At 40.3% G+C, this 19215-nt stretch overlaps 1 protein-coding gene across 1 annotated transcript in view; it reads right to left on the reverse strand.

Annotated features, from left to right (window-relative positions):
• Positions 1 to 19215, reverse strand: part of pappa2 (pappalysin 2) — a gene marked incomplete at its 3' end in the record, with an annotated part of 201019 nt that overhangs the window by 83745 nt on the left and 98059 nt on the right. The window lies entirely within an intron of this gene.

Consider the following 19215-nt stretch of genomic DNA (forward strand, 5'->3'; position numbering starts at 1 on the left):
AAAACAAAACGATCACCGTTACAAACCGGTGTCACCACAGAGTACACAGCCTACTGCTCATTGGTTCTGCTTTCTGGATTTTTCAGAGAGATTTCATGAATTCTTTTTCCAGTACATTCATTGGCAAGTGGTTGAGCTTCAGACGCTCAGACTGAGATCCGCTGATAGAATATATAGCTCACGGGGGGCCGCGGACATGAAGTGCCAACGTTATCCTGTTACAGTTGTTGTAAGACATTCTGCTGAAACACTGAGCTCAGCATCTCTGTTAGGGTTCACCAAGAATGGAATGACAATACACACCATCAGGAGAGGAGAGGAGAGGGGAGGGGAGAAGAGAGAAGAGAAGAGAAGAGAAGAGAAGAGAAGAGAAGAGAAGAGAAGAGAAGAGAAGAGAAGAGAAGAGAAGAGAAGAGAAGAGAAGAGAAGAGAAGAGAAGAGAGGAGAGGAGAGGAGAGGAGAGGAGAGGAGAGGAGAGGAGAGGAGAGGAGAGGAGAGGAGGAAAGGGGGAGAGGAGAGGAGAGAAGGAAAGGGGGAGAGGAGAGGAGAGGAGAGGAGAGGAGAGGAGAGGAGAGGAGAGGAGAGGAGAGGAGAGGAGAGGAGAGGAGAGGAGAGGAGAGCAGAGAAGGAAAGGGGGAGAGGAGAGGAGAGGAGAGGAGAGGAGAGGAGAGGAGAGGAGAGGAGAGGAGAGGAGTATAGAAAGACGAGACACAAAGGTTGATTAAAAACAGACACAGATCTATTGTTTGTCCGACTGTCAGCGACATAAACAAGTTGATGTTGGTGACATTCCTCCATGACAAAGACCAAACCCCATTGTGTCAAGGCCTCTAGTGTATGGATGCTATGGAGGCCTCTAGTGCAGGGGTCTTCAACCTTTTCAGGCCAGGGACCCCCAAACTGATGGGGTGATGGCGCAGGGACCCCCTACCCCGTAGCATAGGGGGTAGGCCACCACATATATCGTATATGTATGTATAAAATTGTGTTTTATATGTATAAACATGAACAAATGGTTGCCTGGAGCCTGCTCCTACCCACAGGTTGTCCCAGTAGGTGTGCAAAAGACCTTTTCTTCCTCTACAAAATATGTATAAACATACCATGTTATTGTGCATTCAATACTAAGCTATTAAAATATGTCATGTTATGTTAAAAGACATATTGACATTTTTGGAAAAAAGATTAACAAAAAGTTTTTTAAAGTTTATTTTTATTTTTTTATCAAACAACAATTTCGCGGACCCCCTGCAGTACCTCTGCGGACCCCCTTGGGGTCGCGGACCCCCTGTTGAAGACCTCTGCTCTAGTGTATGGATGCTATGGCCTCTAGTGTATGGATGCTATGGCCTCTAGTGTATGGATGCTATGGTTTAGAAATCTATTTGGGTTTCAACTTTTTATGTTTTTTCATGAATTACTGCCCAAGTGCCCGATGAACAAAACATTTTTGAGCCTTGTAGATCTGCTACTTTTGATGCTCATAGCACGGCACCGAGTGCCGCGCTATGAGCTTGTAGATCTGCTATTGTTTTTGAGAAGTCGTGGAAATGTGTGCAAATCTTTGAAGTTTGAATATATGTACAGTATATGCATTTTTAACAAAAAGAAAATCTGATCAACAAGCTCATGTGCCGCACGCTATGAGCTTGTATATCTGCCCATGCGAGCCAATCAGGCCCAACCATCTGCCTCCCTCATATTCTGGGCGAGGACGGCAGCATTCCTTCAGAGAAAGGCCCACTCAACACTGGTATCGTCTCTCACGATTTATGACCAACGTGAGCAACACACCGTGTCCAACCTTCAGCCAAACACTCACACCCAGACGCTCGCCTTCTAGTCACAATATGTATGGTGAACGGCAGGTTAACAGATACTTACGTACGGATGTGTTTCATGTTTTCACTCTGAAAGAAAACAAGCTCCTTCTTAACCCAATGACACCGGGAAAGATTCCGTGTCATTTTAAGATTTCTTTGGGCTATTAAAAAATACTCGGCACTCGGTTCCGCGCTATGAGCTTGTAGATCTGCTATTTTTGAAAAATAGTGAAAATGTGTCCATCTTTGAATATATTGTATATATATATATTTTTTTAAGCAAACATTTTTAACTCTGTTGCAACTTCTGGGGGTCCCTGGAACAAAATATTTTGAGGTGGGGGGGTCCACGGCCAAATACATTTAAAAAAAAACTGTTTTGTAGAATCCCCCAGAAGCAAAGACTTGAGTTACAAATGTTCGCTTTAAAAAAGATATAGATGTTTAAAGATTTGCACACATTTTCCACGATTTCCCCCGAAAATAGCAGATCTACAAGCTCATAGCGCAGCACTCGATGCCGCGCTATGAGCTTGAATAGCCCAAATAAATCAAAAAATGACAGAGATGCGTTCCCGGTTAAACGTGTGAACGGTGTGGAGTTTAAATGCTTTGCTCCGTATTCAAAACCTACAGTATTTTCCTCTCCTATATATTTGGTTTCACATGCAGGTTATGAGGGCAACACAGTGCATGCTGGGGGATATGAGCTCTGACGTGATCGCTCCCACCTGATATTGTTAGGCCTCACTCACACAGTTAAAACAATCGTTTTGTTGCTGCCTTATGCCTTATGTGATCGAGGCATAAGGCCGTTTCAATCCATTTCCCATGGAAGTCAGGTGGTTTGATAAGGCTGACTTGCGTTATCAAACCACCTGACAAGCACGAAAAAAAATAAAAAAAATAACCTTAATTTAACATAACCCTAACCCTAAAACCGAAATAACATAGTGCTAATCCGGCCCTGCCGGAAATCCCCGCCCATCCACTTGAATGGAGTTGCTCACCCAGCGCATTTTCACTTTCATTTTCCTTATTTTTAGCTAGCTACCTGGCACACTAACTGTCTCATCTCTGTGTAAACGCAGAATAAAAAGTGAGAACGCAACGGGCACTTTGTCGTTCTCCGTTCTGATCGTTAATCGTGTGAAACGTGGCCGAGATCTGCTTCAGATGTGAGGACAATCAGGGAGATTCCACTAAACAATACACAGACACTATAATGGAACCAGCCCCATGCCCTTGGTTATGAAGCTTATTAACATTATGATCTCAACAAAGTCTTTATACAATATTACTGAGAATGAACAGGACTGCATAGCAGAGGTAGAAAGTAACCAAGTACATTTACTCAAGTACTGTAGGTCTACTTGAGGTATTTTTTTACTTTACAGGAGTATTTCCAATTGTCTCTACTTTTACTTCTACTCCAGTACATCTCAGAGGCAAATATTGTACTTTTACTCCACTACAATTATTTGAAAACTTTAGTTACTAGTTACTTTGCAGATATGAATTATTAAATTATAAAATGAACATGAACCGCTTCAGCCCTATCTTATACCTGGGCTATTTGAAAATAGCAGATCTACGAGTTCACAACGCGACGCGTTGTGAACTCGTAGATCTGCTATTTTCAAACATTTTTGTACTTTTACTTTCGGTACTTTAAGTACATTTTGATACCAATACTTTTGAAATGTTACTCAAGTAACACTTTGAACAGAGGCCTTTTACTTGTAACAGAGTATTTTTATATTGTGGTATTGCTACTTTTACTTAAAGGGATAGTTCACCCGCAAAACATATTTTTTTCCTATGTATTAGTCACCCCATGGAGACTTGAATTCATGGATATGTTTTAGTTTTTGTCTCATTCCTAAAGCCAATGATTTGATGACCGGCAGCAGTTCCGGTAGGAGACACAAAGAGTCTCCTTTGTGTCTCCTACCGGAACCGCTGCCTACCGGGTCCGCTGGTCATCAAGTTATTGGAATGAGACAAAAAACACGTCCATGAATTAAAGTCTGCTGCATGGGGTTGACTAATCCATAGGAAAACATTTTTTGGGGTGAACTACTCCTTTAAGTAAAATATCTAAGTACTTCTTCCACTGCTGTATTCATGAACTTTGTTTTGAGCACTTTGTTTTTAACACAAAGTGTTCAAAAACACTGTTTTTGAACACTTTGAACACACACCGCCGCGCTGTGATGCTAACGCAGGCCTTAAACCCCACAGGCCAGAGGATCTTAGCGCTTTGATTGACACTGATAATGATGTGGGGGCCAGCGGTTCAACACAAGAAGAATGGAAAATACGCGGCGGAGAGCTAAAGCGTGTAATGCAGCAAATATTCATACCGAAGGAGAGAGAGAAAAACATCAAAAAGATTTTTATTTTTTTTGGGGGGGAGGATTGGCCTCATTAGCGCGTCCAGACATCTGCAGGAGGAATCAGACAGACAGATTAGTCAGTGATGCACAGTGGGGCCTTCCTTGAAATTAAGTCCAACGGAAAAGCCTTCCAGAAAAATAATAACAGAATAATAAAAAACAGACAGTTTCGACACCACATTGTGTCGTTCCTCATTGCAGGTCAATAATAAAAATAATTAACCTGTTAGTAACCAGTGTGTAACCCACTTTAACCGTTATTTCATACTTTTGGGCTATTCAAAAAAACTGCATATCTACAAGCTCATAGCGCGGCACCGAGTGCCACGCTATGAGCTTGTAGATCTGCTGTTTTAAAAAAAATCGTGACAATTTCTGCAAATCTTTGAATATATGCTTTAAAGCGAACAATTTTAACTCAAATCTTTGCTTCTGGGGGGGGTCCCTGGAACAACATATTTTGATATGGGGGTCCGCGGACAAATACATTTTTGAGTTTTAGAACCACTGATTATCATTATAGCAACATAAAAACAAGATATATTTTTTTTTAACGGTTAGGATTTAGAAGACATTTGTAGAATCCCCCCAGAAGCAAAGATTTGAGTTACAAATGCTCGCATTGAGACCTGAAGCCGATTCTACACGTCTCCTAAATCTCAACAGTTTTCTGAAAAACGTAAGTTTCTATATCAGCGGTGCTCAATCTTTTTCATGTCAAGGACCCCCAAAATTATATGTATTTGGCCCCGGACCCCCATCAAAATATTTTGTTCCAGGGACCCCCAGAAGCAACGATTTGAGTTAAAAATGTTCGCTTTAAAAATATATTATGTTCAAAGATTTGCACACATTTTCATGATTTTTCAAAAATAGCAGATCTACAAGCTCGTAGCGCGGCACTCGGTGCCGCGCTATGAGCTTGTATATCTGCTATTTTTGAATAGCCTAAAGTGTAAAATGCTTTTTAGCTAAAATCTAAAAATGACACAGTTCCAGGTCTTAATGGGTTAAAGAATATATACATTCAAAGATTTGCAGAAATGTAAAAAAAAAAAACTGATATAAAAGCTCATAGCGCGGCACCTGGTGCCCCGCTATGAGCTTGTATATCTGCTATTTTTTTGAATAGACAAGGTATACAATAATGGTTAAAGTGGTTACATAGATATGTGTTCCCGATGATAATGTGTTAAAAGTTTGACTTGAGGTCTCACATGCATCAACACTTCTTCAAGGTGTTTTTTTGCCGAACGGGTTGGTCAGTAAAACCACCTGTTTTTATTACGTCCTGAGAAGCCACGACCAATGAGCCATATTTATTTCACTTTGATTTAGCCAGGCAGGTTAATTTAGTTCAAACTCCTTATATCTATAACCCATTCAAACCGGGAGGGCGTCTGTGTCATTTTTCAGATTTCAGTGTTGGCTAGTCAAAAAAAATAGCAGATGTACAAGCTCACCGCGTGTCACTTTGTGCCGCGCTGCGTGCTTGTACATCTGCTATTAAAAAAAAAACATTTTTTGAATCATCTTGTAAGTGTGAGAAGCACTGATTTATAACGCTATGTGTAGAATCAGGGCTCAGGTCTTAACCCATAGAGACCGGGAACGCATCGGTGTCATTTTAAGATGATTTTTTAAAAGTGAACAATTTTAACTCCGATCTGTGCTTCTGGGCGGGGGTCCCTGGAACAACATATTTTGAGATGGGGGTCCGTGGCCAAATACATATCATTTTGGGGGGGTCCTTGACATGGAAAAAGTTGGAGCACCGACACTGATATAGCAGGATTTAGAAAACATCCCCATCTCAAAATATCTAGTTCCAGGGACCCCCGCCCAGAAGCAAATATTTGAGTTATAAATGTTTGCTTTAAAAAAATATATATATATATATATTTGAAGATTTGCACAAATTTTCCAGATTTTTAAAAAAAATAGCAGATCTACAAGCTCATAGTGCGGCACCGAGAGCCGCGCTATGAGCTTGTAGATCTGCTATTTTTTTAAAGATTTGAAGATTTGAAGATTTGAAGATTTTGAAATTTTGAAATTTTGAAATTTTGAAAATCTTGAAAATCTTGAAAATCTTGAAAATCTTGAAAATCTTGAAAATCTTGAAAATCTTGAAAATCTTGAAAACAATTTGAATAGCCAAAATAAATCTTGTCAAAATGACACAGTAGGTGTTCCCGGTCTCAAAGGGTTAATGGGATAATTATGGCGTGAAAGCAGCGCACAGGCTGGAGGAAAGAAAAGCTGGACCGATAGATCACAGAGGGACCCCGGTGAGTTTTGTTTCTTGGCTCGCGTTCCCCCCCGACACACAGGGGCCCCGCGCCGGCCCCTGAGGGAAACAGGAGTTGATGTGGTAATTCTAGTAATGGGGAACGCGTATATACAAGCCAGTTATCCCACTTAGCATGTAGCTCTGCTCCAGCCACGCAATGTTTGGCCGCGGCGGAGCTCTGGCGAGCAGACGTAAACAGTTTAGGGGGGCTGAAGCCCATCGACAGTGGTGGAAAAAGTACTCAGATATTTTTACTTATGTAAAAGTAGCAATACCACAATATTTAAAAAAAAACAAGGCCTGTGTTCAAAATGTTACTTGAGTAAAAGTGCAAAGTAAAAAGTATTGAAATAATTGAAAATAGCCGATCTACAAGCTCACAACGCGTCGCGATGCGACGCGTTGTGAGCTGGTAGATCTGCTATTTTCAAATAGCCTATGTATAAAATAGGCATAAAGTGGTTAAAGTATGTTCTATAATATTATAATTAATATCTGCCAAAGTAACTAGTAACTACAATTTTCAAATAATTGTAGTGGAGTAAGAGTACAATATTTGCCTCTGAGATGTAGTGGAGTAGAAGTAAAAGTATTGGGAATTGGAAATACTCAGATAAAGTAAAAAAAAAAAACACCTCAAAATTGTACTCAAGTACAGTGCTTGAGTACATGCACTTAGTTACTTTACACCATTTGGAGCTGGATCACATAAAAAAAAGGAGAGACACCCAAACACGCAAAAGAGCATCCCAAAAAAACAGCCAAAGGCAGAGTATTTTAAGGGGTTAACTGTGGCCCGAGAAAAGCCAAACATGGAAGTGAATATTCGCTCTATGACGAAGAGGTTCCACTGAATAATTAGCTTTAAGTGTTGCAATTTGTACGAACCTGTTTTTGCCAAATTGTTTTCCTCACTAGTCATCGTGCCTTTTTTATTATGAAACGAAAAATGTAATAGTCTCAGTCACGGCATGGCGGCTCGCCTAGTGAAGAGAGGGAGGGGTTCTCCTCTTTCTTCTCCTCTCCCCCTCCTGACACACAAAAAAACAAAACCAAACAGATTGGCCTACAGGCTGCTGTAAGACTTAAAGCCATCAAACAAAACAACTCTTAATCCATTCCCTCACCACTGATTTAACAACAGCTATTCAGAAGTAATGCAAAACCTAAACAAGGAAGCAAAACCGCTTGAAACTTAGCCTTAACCGCCCCCCCCCCCCCCCGACCCCCCACTCCCCCCATTAACGTTTCCCCCTGAAATCTAACTGATCATGTGTCAAACGACAATAACAAAACATTGTGTATCTTAACCCCTTAAGCCCATTCTACAAAAATGTCAACAGTTTTCTGAAAACAAAAAAACACGTATGTTGCCATGTCGGCGGTGCTCACAACTTTTTCATGCCAAGGACCACCCAAAATTATATGTATTTGGCCACGGACACCTGCGCAGAAGCAAAGATTTTAGTTAAAAATGTTCGTTTAAAATAACGTATATTTGCACAACTTTCTCAAAATAATTCTCAAAAATATTAGATCTACAAGCTCTACGAACCACTGATTATAGCAACATAAAAAAACTATTTTTTTCAAAAAACTGTTTTATTTGGAAGACATTCGTAGAATCCCCCAGAAGCAAAGATTTGAGTTACAAATGTTCGCTTTAAAAAAAAAAAAAAAAAAAAAAATATATATATATATATATATATATATATATATATATATATATATATATATATATATATATTTGAAGATTTGCACAAGTTGTCATGTTTTCTTTTTAAATTGAAGATCTGCAAGCTCATAGCGGACCCCCATCTCAAAATATGTTGTTCCAGGGGCCCGCCAGAATGCAAAATGCTATTGCTGCTATTTTTGAATAGCCAAAGTATCAAATAATGCTTTTTTAAAGCTCAAAACTAAAACGAACACGGATGCTTTACCGGTTTTAAAGGGTTAAAAAGCCATGTTGCTTCAGCTATAAACTCACGGTGGCCCCGGCGTCGAGATGCTTTTTTTTTGGGGGGGCAAAAAGCTCTGGGTTTGCAGGGAGAGCAGATGCCTTTTAGAGGCGACACAGGAATGCCAGCACTACCACAACACTGGGCTGATCTGTCATGTCATTGTGGTCTAACGTTGGCTTACCCTCATCCTGCCCCAAAGGCCCTGGACGAGAAACAGAGACGCATGGAGATGAATGAGAGACAGACATGACAGACAGACAGACAGACAGACAGACAGACAGACAGACAGACAGACAGACAGACAGACAGACAGACAGGCCTCTGCGTGCGTCTAGCAGTGTACGACGGGACTTTTAAGGGAAAGCTTCCGGTTACAATTAGTTTTTCTGCTACGGTATTTACGCATGTGTGGAGCACCTGTGTGTGCAATATTACATATGTCTTCTATCTATATAAGCATACAGTAAGTGTGTAGGGAGCTGGTACAGGCGTCCACATGTTCCCCCGGAAACAATCTTTTTTCGACCAATCACAACATTCGTTTCGTTCAGGGAGAATTGTTTTGCTATCCTCACAGTCTGTGTTGAATGTCAGTCAACTCAAAGCCCCATCTGTCTCTGTGTCTCTGAGTCTCTGTGTCTCTGTCTCTGTCTCTCTCTCTCTCTCTCTCTCTATTAAACATTATAGAAATAAAACAAACTAGAGCTGTGCATAGCCTGGCCGCGTGGCTACAGTATATGTTTCTCTATAAGTCAGCCCCCTCTGGTGCATTCATTTTGCAGAGTGACGGACAGGCAGCTTCGTTAATGGTAGGGCAAGTGATTTACTTTGGTTAAAATAAGTGTTAAATAGCTCTATATCAGGAGTCGCTATGTCTCTCCAGCTCTTTATTAAACAAGAAAATGCATTTTCAGGTCGGGACATCAGTTTGGAAACTGGAACACTATAAACATTAAGCTGATAAATGGGTACTCTCTCCTGATTGGCTGACAGGAGAGAGTGCCCTACCTGAAAATTATTCAGGTATTGTCTGTTAATTAAAGAGCTGGAGAGACAGGGGAGACTCCTGTTACTGAACAAACACTCTATAGCAATGATTACTATCACAGTATAGTGCTTTAACCTTTTAACAAAAAAACTTTTGTTTTAACTTTAAAAAAGAAATCACTTACCCTACCTTTAATATTGTTTTGCATTTGCACTTTGCGTCGCTAAACTTATGACCACCTATATTATAGACCAGAGGTCTTCAACAGGGGGTCCGGGACCCCTAGGGGGTCCTCAAAGTTACTACAGGGGGGTCCGCCAAGTCTTTGTGTGATTTGATATTTTTTACATTAACCCCTTGAACCCTAGCATCCCTTTTCTGAGGAGAACTTTAGCCAAAAATAGCAGATCTACAAGCTCACAACGCCTCGCGCTGCGAGGCGTTGTGAGCTTGTAGATCGGCCATTTTTGGCAAAGAGGTTTGGTGTAGAGGGAAAAAAGAGCAGACCAAGTCAAACCAAAAAGATGACACACAATTGTATACATAGAGGGGGTCCCTGCTTCATCTCTCTCTCAGCTAGGGGGTCCAATTGGCCTGAAAACGTTGAAGACCCCTGTTATACAGTAAATATAAAACAGACAACATGCCGTACATGTTGACACGATGGACCGGCATTCACCCTGATCTGCTTCATCATCATCATCATCTAATTGTAGATTCACTCACAGGCTCTCTGTTGACAGCATTCTGCTTCACATTGAGTGCTTTGGGGTGGGACTCCCTTCACACTGTGTAGTGAGGCTTGTGTTGTGGTGTGTCTGCGTGCTGAGGACTGGGCAGGGGGCAACGGGCATGTCCCGCAGTGAAACCTAAAGGCTTCGGGACATTCCCTGTGGCATCTTTTTGTTTGTCTCCTCCACAGTGGTGGAAAAAGTACTCTTAATGTTTTACTTAAGTAAAAGTAGCAATATACCAGAATATGAAAATACTCTCGTTACAAGTAAAAGGCCTGTGTTCAAAACGGTTACTTGAGTAAAAGTACAAAAGTATTGGCATCAAAATATACTTAAAGAACCAAAAGTAAAAGTACTAAAATGTTTGAAAATAGCAGTTCTACAAGTGAGCTTATAGATCGGCTATTTTCAAATAGCCTGTGTATAAAAGGGCTAAAGAGGTTGTATATGTATATTTTGTAATGTAATAATGTATATCTGCAAAGTAACTATTAACTAAAGCTTTCAAATAATTGTAATGGAGTAAAAGTACAATATTTTCATCTGAGATGTAGTGGAGTAGAAGTAAAAGTACTAAACATGGGAAATACTCAAGTAAAGTAAAAAATACCTCAAAATCAACAGTACTTGAGTATTTGTACTTAGTTACTTTACACCACCGATCTTCCATATTATGTTGCGTGTTCATAAAAAGTTTTACTGCGTCTCAACCACCTTGCATGAGGATTACAAAGGAACATGGAGCCCCTCCAATTCAGTGGGTGATTGTAAAGTTATATTAAAGGGCGTGGGCATATTATTGCGTTCTCATAAACAATACATTTGTTTTATGCCTTTTTTCGAAATGTGAGTTTGGAAAGGTGAATTGTGTATATGGCTACAGCTAAAAACGTCCTCCACACATGATTCTCCATTTCCATTCTGCTAGCCAACGCCTTTCCAGCAGTTCTGGTGAAGTTTTTTTTTAGAAGGGGAGTTTATCTCCACTACAATGCGCTAGACCAGTGGTTTCCAACCTTATTCATGCCAAAGACCCCAAAAATGTATATACATTTGGCCGCGGACCCCCATCTGAAAATCTTTTGTGCCAGGGACCCCCAGAAGCAAAGATTTGAGTTAAAGATGCTCGCTTTAAAAAAAAATACATGTATTCAAAGATATGCACACATTTTTTCAAGATTTTTCAAAAATAGCAGATCTACAAGCTCATAGTGCGGCACTCAGTGCCTGGGGTCGTTTGGTCGAAAAAGATCGTTACGACGGATGTCCCGCCTCTACAGACACTCTCTGCATTAGGTCGTGACTAGTCTCGCGTGGTCAGACTGTTGCCTCCCACAATTTTCAAATGTTTCCGGTCATACAGTCTGGGACTCGGAAGCTCTGATCATGATTAGAATATAAACCGGATATGAAGCCTCCTCCCCACTTCCGTTTCGTCTTTACAGTCGCGCAAATTTATCCTAATATAAATACAAATCATGTAAGTATATTTAGCTTGCTGCTTAGCAGAAATGGAAATAAAATAATGAAATGTAAAGATCTTTTAAAATATATTTTCGTGAACAGAAGTGCCAGTTTCCTCAATCGGATTTGGGGAGTTGTAGTTCCAGACTCTAGGCTATATAGCATTCAGAGATTGTGGAATAGTTGTCTGGCTACGCGAGACTAGGTCGTGACCAGCCTTTGGTCTTCACAGATGAGTAAGGCTGGGAACGAGGTGATATCTGCATGTATACTACACTTCCGAACGTTGTACCCTGCCCATACCTAGTACTACTGAAGCAGCGTTCTTTTGAATAACATTCCATTTAGTTTTAGTCATATTTTAGTCATCTGAAATGTTTTAATTTTAGTCTAGTTTTAGTCGACTAAATATCATAAGATTATAGTCGACTAAATCTACAGTTGATTTAGTCGACTATAATGTATTTTGGCGGTGCCTTGATGGCGTCATAATGGCTGATTTTACAGTTGGTTGCATGCTGATAATAGCCGATCTACAAGCTGCTGCGACGCGTTGTGAACTTGTAGATCTTGTAGATCTTGAACTTGTAGATGTGCTATTTTCAGAGCACAACACCCGAGCGCAACCAAACATAAAATGACTCGTCTGTTAGTTCTACTGGATCTCTGCTCCACTAGATCCCTCACTAACATTTTAGTCTAGTTTTTATTTGTTGACGAAATTGTCAATATATCATAGTTTTAGTCAACAAAATCAACACTAATACTACACTTCAGAACGTTGTACACTGCCCATACCTAGTCCTGTCGACAGGCAGAGTGATGCAATGCAGAATATCACCTGCAGTTCCCAATGATGAGTTCCAGACAAACGGCAGGTGTTTCTCGTTAACTTAATGGTAAACATAAACAATGTTGTTTTCCACCAACGTATCTCGCCGGGATACAACTGTAACGCCTGATGTATATATACTTGGTTCGGGTGTCGTGCCATGTGCCCGTGTTGCTTATTTACCGCCACTTTTGCCGGAAAATTGAGGTTGCGTTTTCTTTGGGCTTGTTTAAAAAATGCGGTGGCTCCTCTGGCAAATCTAACAAGCCAACATTCCTTTGTTGTATATAGTATATACATATACTATAATTCCCCATAGGTTTGGGGAAGAGTGTGAATCACATTGAGTGACAAAATCGGTCTGGTGTCTCTACTTATTAAGCCTTGGCTCAAGTGTGTGTGTAATGTTATCATAAATAACAAAAACATAAATCATTATAGACCTACATAGTAATTACAATGATATAGTTTTTTTTTAATGGGCTTATTACTGGGCTAGTTTTGGCTTGTTGTTCGAGGTGATATTTGGCTTATTTCTCTCGCAAGATGTGGCTTGTTTTTGGCTTGTTTTTGGAGGCTGGTTGGCTTATTTCTGTCACGAGAGTTGGCAACATTGTCACACAAACACAATAGCAAGCTCACAACGCGTCAGCCCTCCCCCCGCAACGCGCTGTGAGCTTGTAAATCAGCTATTTTCTGTGTGCGACACGGGCGACCAGCTGAGTATATAGATCATGCTTAACTTCAACTCAAGTTTCCTCTCTTGCATAACAGCCTTGTTGCTCTGTAAGCGAAGCCCAAATCAGTGGTCGCTGCCTACTTTACCAAAACCAACCTGGCTTTAACCACCAACCACAGTTGTTCTTGCCTAATCCAGGGGGGGGGGGGGGCTTCTTGTGGGGGGTAGAAATGCTACTTTTTCCCACTAATGGAAAAGAAATCATGAGAAAAAATACCCCCAAGCATGATTTAGTTATAGAGCTTTGCGAGAGACAACGCGGTGGCTTCAGGCCACTCGGTGATGGAGGGACTGTGCTGTACAGCTGACTGAAATCTATTTCACCGAGAGGAGAGTTGGCTGAATGTTGTGTGGCTATAGATGTGTTTTCAATCAAAATAAACCTCATTTAGATCAAATGTATTAAATAAGCAAAAACAATGACAACAATGTCTAAATGAAATGAAAAATGAAAACATTCTCATATATTGATTTTGACTACGCCATAAATCTGAGTCATAAAAAAAAGTCTTAATACAAATACTACTACTACAAATAATATTAATAATAATAACAATAATAATAATAACTTTATTTCACTTTCATACAGAAAATGCAGCTTAAAGTGCTTCACATAAAAATGTATATGAAATGAACATTAGTTCATAACAATGCTTAAAATGCAGCAATGGCACTCGAAGGGTTAAGGCTTTTTTTCTTTTTCTTTTTACAAGCGCTGTACTACACCCAACAGTTTCTGGTTGATAGTGGGCAGTATTGAACCTTTTTTGTGGAAATTAGACAAGAAAACATGCTCAAATCCTTTCTTAACGTGGGCGTCAATGGGAAATTGTGACATCACCTACTTAAGCATTTTGACATTTTGTAGTGTGATATTGAGTGTGCATAATTTAATTGAGTTGTTTGATCAGTACTTGATCAGTTGTGTGATTATGTGATCATAATAAATTCTTGTCACTGAAATTCTGTTTCCTTGTTTTGCTACAAGGAACAAATACAGCATAGTCAAATCTAGCAGAAAGGGCCAAAAAGCTATACTTTAATTTTCAAAACTTTACCTTCATCCGATTCCTTGCGACTTTTTTTTCTGTGATTCAGGACATATTGAGGATACAAAATCAGCTTTTGTCAGAGTTTGGTTTTTTTGACACCTCATAATCAACTAGATAATCATTGTTAATATTAGCATATTCACATTCGATACGAAAATAGAGGAGTTACAAAATGAGCGATCACTTTCTTAGATTGAACCAATAGTTTTGGAACGAAAGTATATTTTTTTCTGAAAATTGAAGGTCTGAGAAATCCAACTACAAAAGTTTTGACAAGGATTTTCACACTTTCTCAGCTCAGGATACATCTTTGGAAAAGGAAAACGTTTTGAATTCATTTAGAGCTTTAGCCAACACATTAGTAAAGGTGGATTTTGCCTATATGGGAATATTTAATTACGAAAACATATCATAACATAACAGTTTACATCTCTGATATGGGGATCAACTGCAGTGGTGGAAAAAGTACTCAATTGCTTTACTTGAGTAAAAGTACCAATACTGCAATGTAGAAGTACTCCGTTACAAGTAAAAGTCTGGAATTCAAAATTTACTTGAGTAAAAGTGCAAAAGTATTGGCATCAAAATGTACTTAAAGTACCAAAAGTAAAAGTACTAAAATATTTGAAAATAGCAGATCTGTGAGCTTGTAGATCGGCTATTTTCAAATAGCCTAGATATAAAATAAGGCTAAAGTGGTTAATGTTAAATGTTTTATAATATAAAAATGTATATCTGAAAAGTAACTAGTAGCTAAAGTTTTCAAATAATTGTAGTGGAGTAAAAGTACAATATTTGCCTCTGAGATGTAGTGGAGTAGAAGTAAAAGTATTGGAAATTGGAAATACTCAAGTAAAGTACAAATACCTCAAAATTGTACTTAAGTACAGTACTTAAGTAAATGTACTTAGTTACTTTCCACCACTGATCAACTGTAACTTTTTTATTTTAGAGAAATATTGTATATATAAGCCAACAATACTATCACGTTCCTTTATCAGTATGAATAACATGAACAGCTGCAATCAGCTGTTGCTTTAGAACAGGAACTGTAATCAAATGTAATAAAAATGTATTTTGTACTCAATGAACTCTAGTGCAGTGGTTCTCAAAGTGGGGTCCGGGGACCCCCAGGGGTCCTTGTGGGGGTTCCAAAGGGGGCCTCAGAAAAAAAAAATTAATACAGCATCACAGTCATTTTAACTACTTAGCTTTGGCTATTCAAAAATAGCAGATATACAAGCTCATAGCGCGGCACCGAGTGCCGCGCTATGAGCTTGTAGATCTACTATTTTTGAAAAATCTTTCATTTCAAACCACTTTTCAACCACTTTGTCCATATTTTATATGTTGGCTATTAAAACATTGCATATATACAAGCTGGAGCTTGCTGTACATCTGCTATTTTTGGGGGAAAAAATTGGCAAAATCTCAAAAACGTTTGGAAAATGTTGAATAATATATATATATATATATGTTACATAAATCTCCTCTTCTGGGGGACCCTGGCAGCTGGCAAAATAACATTTTCAGATGGGCGTCCGCAGGCAAAATTGTGATATTGGGGGGTATTGGGGGAGAGAGATATATATGTATAACTCAGAAGCCACTTTCATAATGGTGTGAAGAGTGTCGACATTAAACTTTTTTTTTCTAAAAATCTTTTTTACATAAAACCAAAGAAAACAAACCGTGTGCTTTTACAATGCATGCCCCCCTGCATTAACCGTTTAAGGCCTGGAACGCATCGGTGTCATTTTTTTGATTTTAGCTAAAAAGCATTATTTTACACTTTGGCTATTCAAAAATAGTGAACATGTGTGCAAATCTTTGAATATATATTTTTTTAAAGCGAACATTTGTAACTCAGATATTTACTTCTGGGGGGTCCCTGGAACAACACATTTTGAGATGGGGGTCCGCGGCCAAATACATATCATTTTGGAGGTCCTTGACATGAAAAAGTTTGAGAACCACTGATATATTAACACATTAAGTGCCTGAGTTTTATCAAAACAGGGTAGTGCTGGCATTCTTTTCCGTTTACGCTGATATGTTTAGCGCTGTAGTGGCCACGACGAGGACACGGATGTAAACAGAGGGTGCGTGTACGATGGTCGATGGTCCCGTCTAACGCCTGGAACAATAACATCTCTCACGCGAGCCGCCATTGCTGAGTGATCGCGCACCGAAAATGGCTCGGCCTCAGGTCTTAATGGGTTAATTGCTGCTTGACAGCTGGTTTTCGGTAGATTCTATACGTTTAGAGCTATAATCCACGTTCAGTGAGCGGGAATCGAACCCCAGTCTCCAACTCAGCAAAACCGACGCCTAAAACCTAACGAGCCAAAAGAGCTAAGCTTGGTTAGCAGAGTTGTTGTGGCCCGAGGTCTTTGTCTGGGACGTTACATCTACATCTCCTTCGGTTTTTGGGAGCGTGTCCTCGCACTTCACACTTCAACCAATCACGCAGCTCGGCGATGATCACGACGACGCACGTCCTTCGTGTCCCTCAACGCGAGAACCTCCGCGAGGTCCTGCCGACTACGCCAGATGTAGCGATTGTAGTGATTGTCAAACGCGGCAAACCGACGCACAACCAATACCGTGTCAATAGAGCTAAGCTCGGTTAGCAGAGTTGCTGTGGCCGGGTCTTGTCTGGGGCACTGCATCTGCATTTTTGTATTTAACCAAAATACCAAAACCAATACAACAACCAAACCATCATCAGTCCCTTTTTGTGATGGTGTTTTGGCAAAACACCATCACGAAAAGGGACTGATGAAGGTCCACACTCACGCACACACAGGATGACATTTGCTGGTAGACTTCATGCATTCACGAGCCTATGTATTTATTTAACAAAAAATACCTACTCAAATGATTTATGTGTTGTTTATTAGACTTTATTTAGACAAGGCCTATTCGTTTAAGGGTAATTGATTTAAATTGTGTTTATTTGTTGTTGCCACTGGGGTCAGGACTGACTCGCGTCGTCGTGGCCACTTCCTCACAGAGAGAGAGAGAGAGAGAGAGAGAGAGAGAGAGAGAGAGAGAGAGAGAGAGAGAGAGACAACATGTTGATGATGCGTAACGCTACAATGGGCGGATTCGTGCGAGCGATGTGTTTTGTGTGCGATCGGAAACACACTGGGAGGACAAATTGAAGAGAAGAAGAAGGCAGGAAGCAAGTTCAAGGTGGTCAATGTCCATGGACCATCACAAACCTGTCCCGCCGCCGTGCCGGGGCGGGGCGGGCCGGGGCCGGGCCTCTAACCACTTGAACCCTGAAGCAATCCCTTGTTCTGGGAATAATCCCCCAAAACAGACAAACATTCTGGTGAAAATAGGCAAAACGTTCTGTGGAAACAGCAGATCTACAAGCTCGCGACATGTAGCAACGCACAAAGCGTTGTGAGTTTGCAGATCGGCAAAAGACGTTTGGTGTAGAGAGGAGGGAAAAGGATGGGGCCAAGTATAGAGCCCCGGATGACCCCGTCAACAAAGTATAAAGGGTTTAAGTGGTTAATATAGACGTTGGTTTGGCTCTGTTATTACTGCTGTGGCCTCGAAAGGCGGCACGGAAATGACCTCCACCATTTTGTCTACATACCTTTATACACAAAACAACAAGGCGGAGTGACTGCACAACATTCCCACCCTAAGCATGGCAATGTTGATCACTTCCAACAACTCTTCTTCCAGATGGGTGTAGCTAGGACTCTGATAGGGCCCTATTTTGGGTCAAGCGCGTTGGCCTGAGGCATGCAGTCGTCAGTGGTGTAGAGTAACTAAGTACTTTCCAATTTTCAGTACTTTTACTTCTACTCCACTACATCTCAGCGGCAAATATTGTACTTTTACTGCACTACAATTATTTGAAAACTTTAGTTATTAGTTACTTTGAAGATTTTGATTAATTTTTACAAAAGATACATTAACCACTTCAGCCCTATATACATTTAGGCCATTTGAAAATAGCCGATCTACAAGCTCACGATGCGTTGCATTGTGAGCTTGTAGATCTGCTATTTTCAAAGTTATTTTTATACATTTTATACATTTGAAAACTACTTAGGTAACATTTGGTAACATTTGAAAACTACTTTGGTAAGTACATTTTGATAACAATACTTTTGGACTTTTACTTGCAGTATTGATACTGTACTTCTATAGCATTTTAGTACTTTTTCCACCACTGCATGCAGCGCATGGGAACATTGGATTTCCCGAGCAAGCAGTATAGTGTGTTTTCCGGGCCCACCCATGTGTTGAGGAGCAGTATAGTGTGTTTTCCAGGCCCACCCATGTGTTGAGGAGCAGTATAGTGTGTTTTCCAGTGTCATGAACTGGCTCACATCATGACAAAAAGGGAGACGACACACAGGATTAAACTTAACGTTCTTTTATTTATAGCTAAAAAAGGTGCATAAAGTATGAGATGTGAATAATCAGTGATATCAGTAGTGTAAAAGGTGTATGGATGTATGAGCATGTATGAGCATGTATTGTATGTGCGGATGCAAAAGCAACTGAAACCAAACCAAACAAATCCAAGCACTGCTGCCTGTGTGGGAGAGAGAGAGAGAATGATCTCAGCCAGCCTGCTTTTATACCCAAGGGAATGATTGGGACCAGGTGTGTCTCATTCCCAGGACACACCCCAGCAGGCTGGCCCTCTCCTCCTACACAGGGATAGAGAATACCATTAGAATCACAGCCACCACTACACACATATTAGGATGGGTCATCACACCCCCCCCCATAAGACAGGAGACCAACCAGGTACTCCGTAACATTTAATTCAACTTTACAGTTCTCCTCAATCATACTAATACCTGACCCATCCATCCAACCACCCACTCACCCCCTCAGTCACCTGTAGAAACAGTATTAAGAGTGATAAGTGACAGTGTAATTAGATGGA

The sequence above is a fragment of the Gymnoscopelus braueri genome (assembly GCF_963280865.1).
Source record: "Gymnoscopelus braueri genome assembly, chromosome: 10".
Taxonomy (NCBI): domain Eukaryota; kingdom Metazoa; phylum Chordata; class Actinopteri; order Myctophiformes; family Myctophidae; genus Gymnoscopelus; species Gymnoscopelus braueri.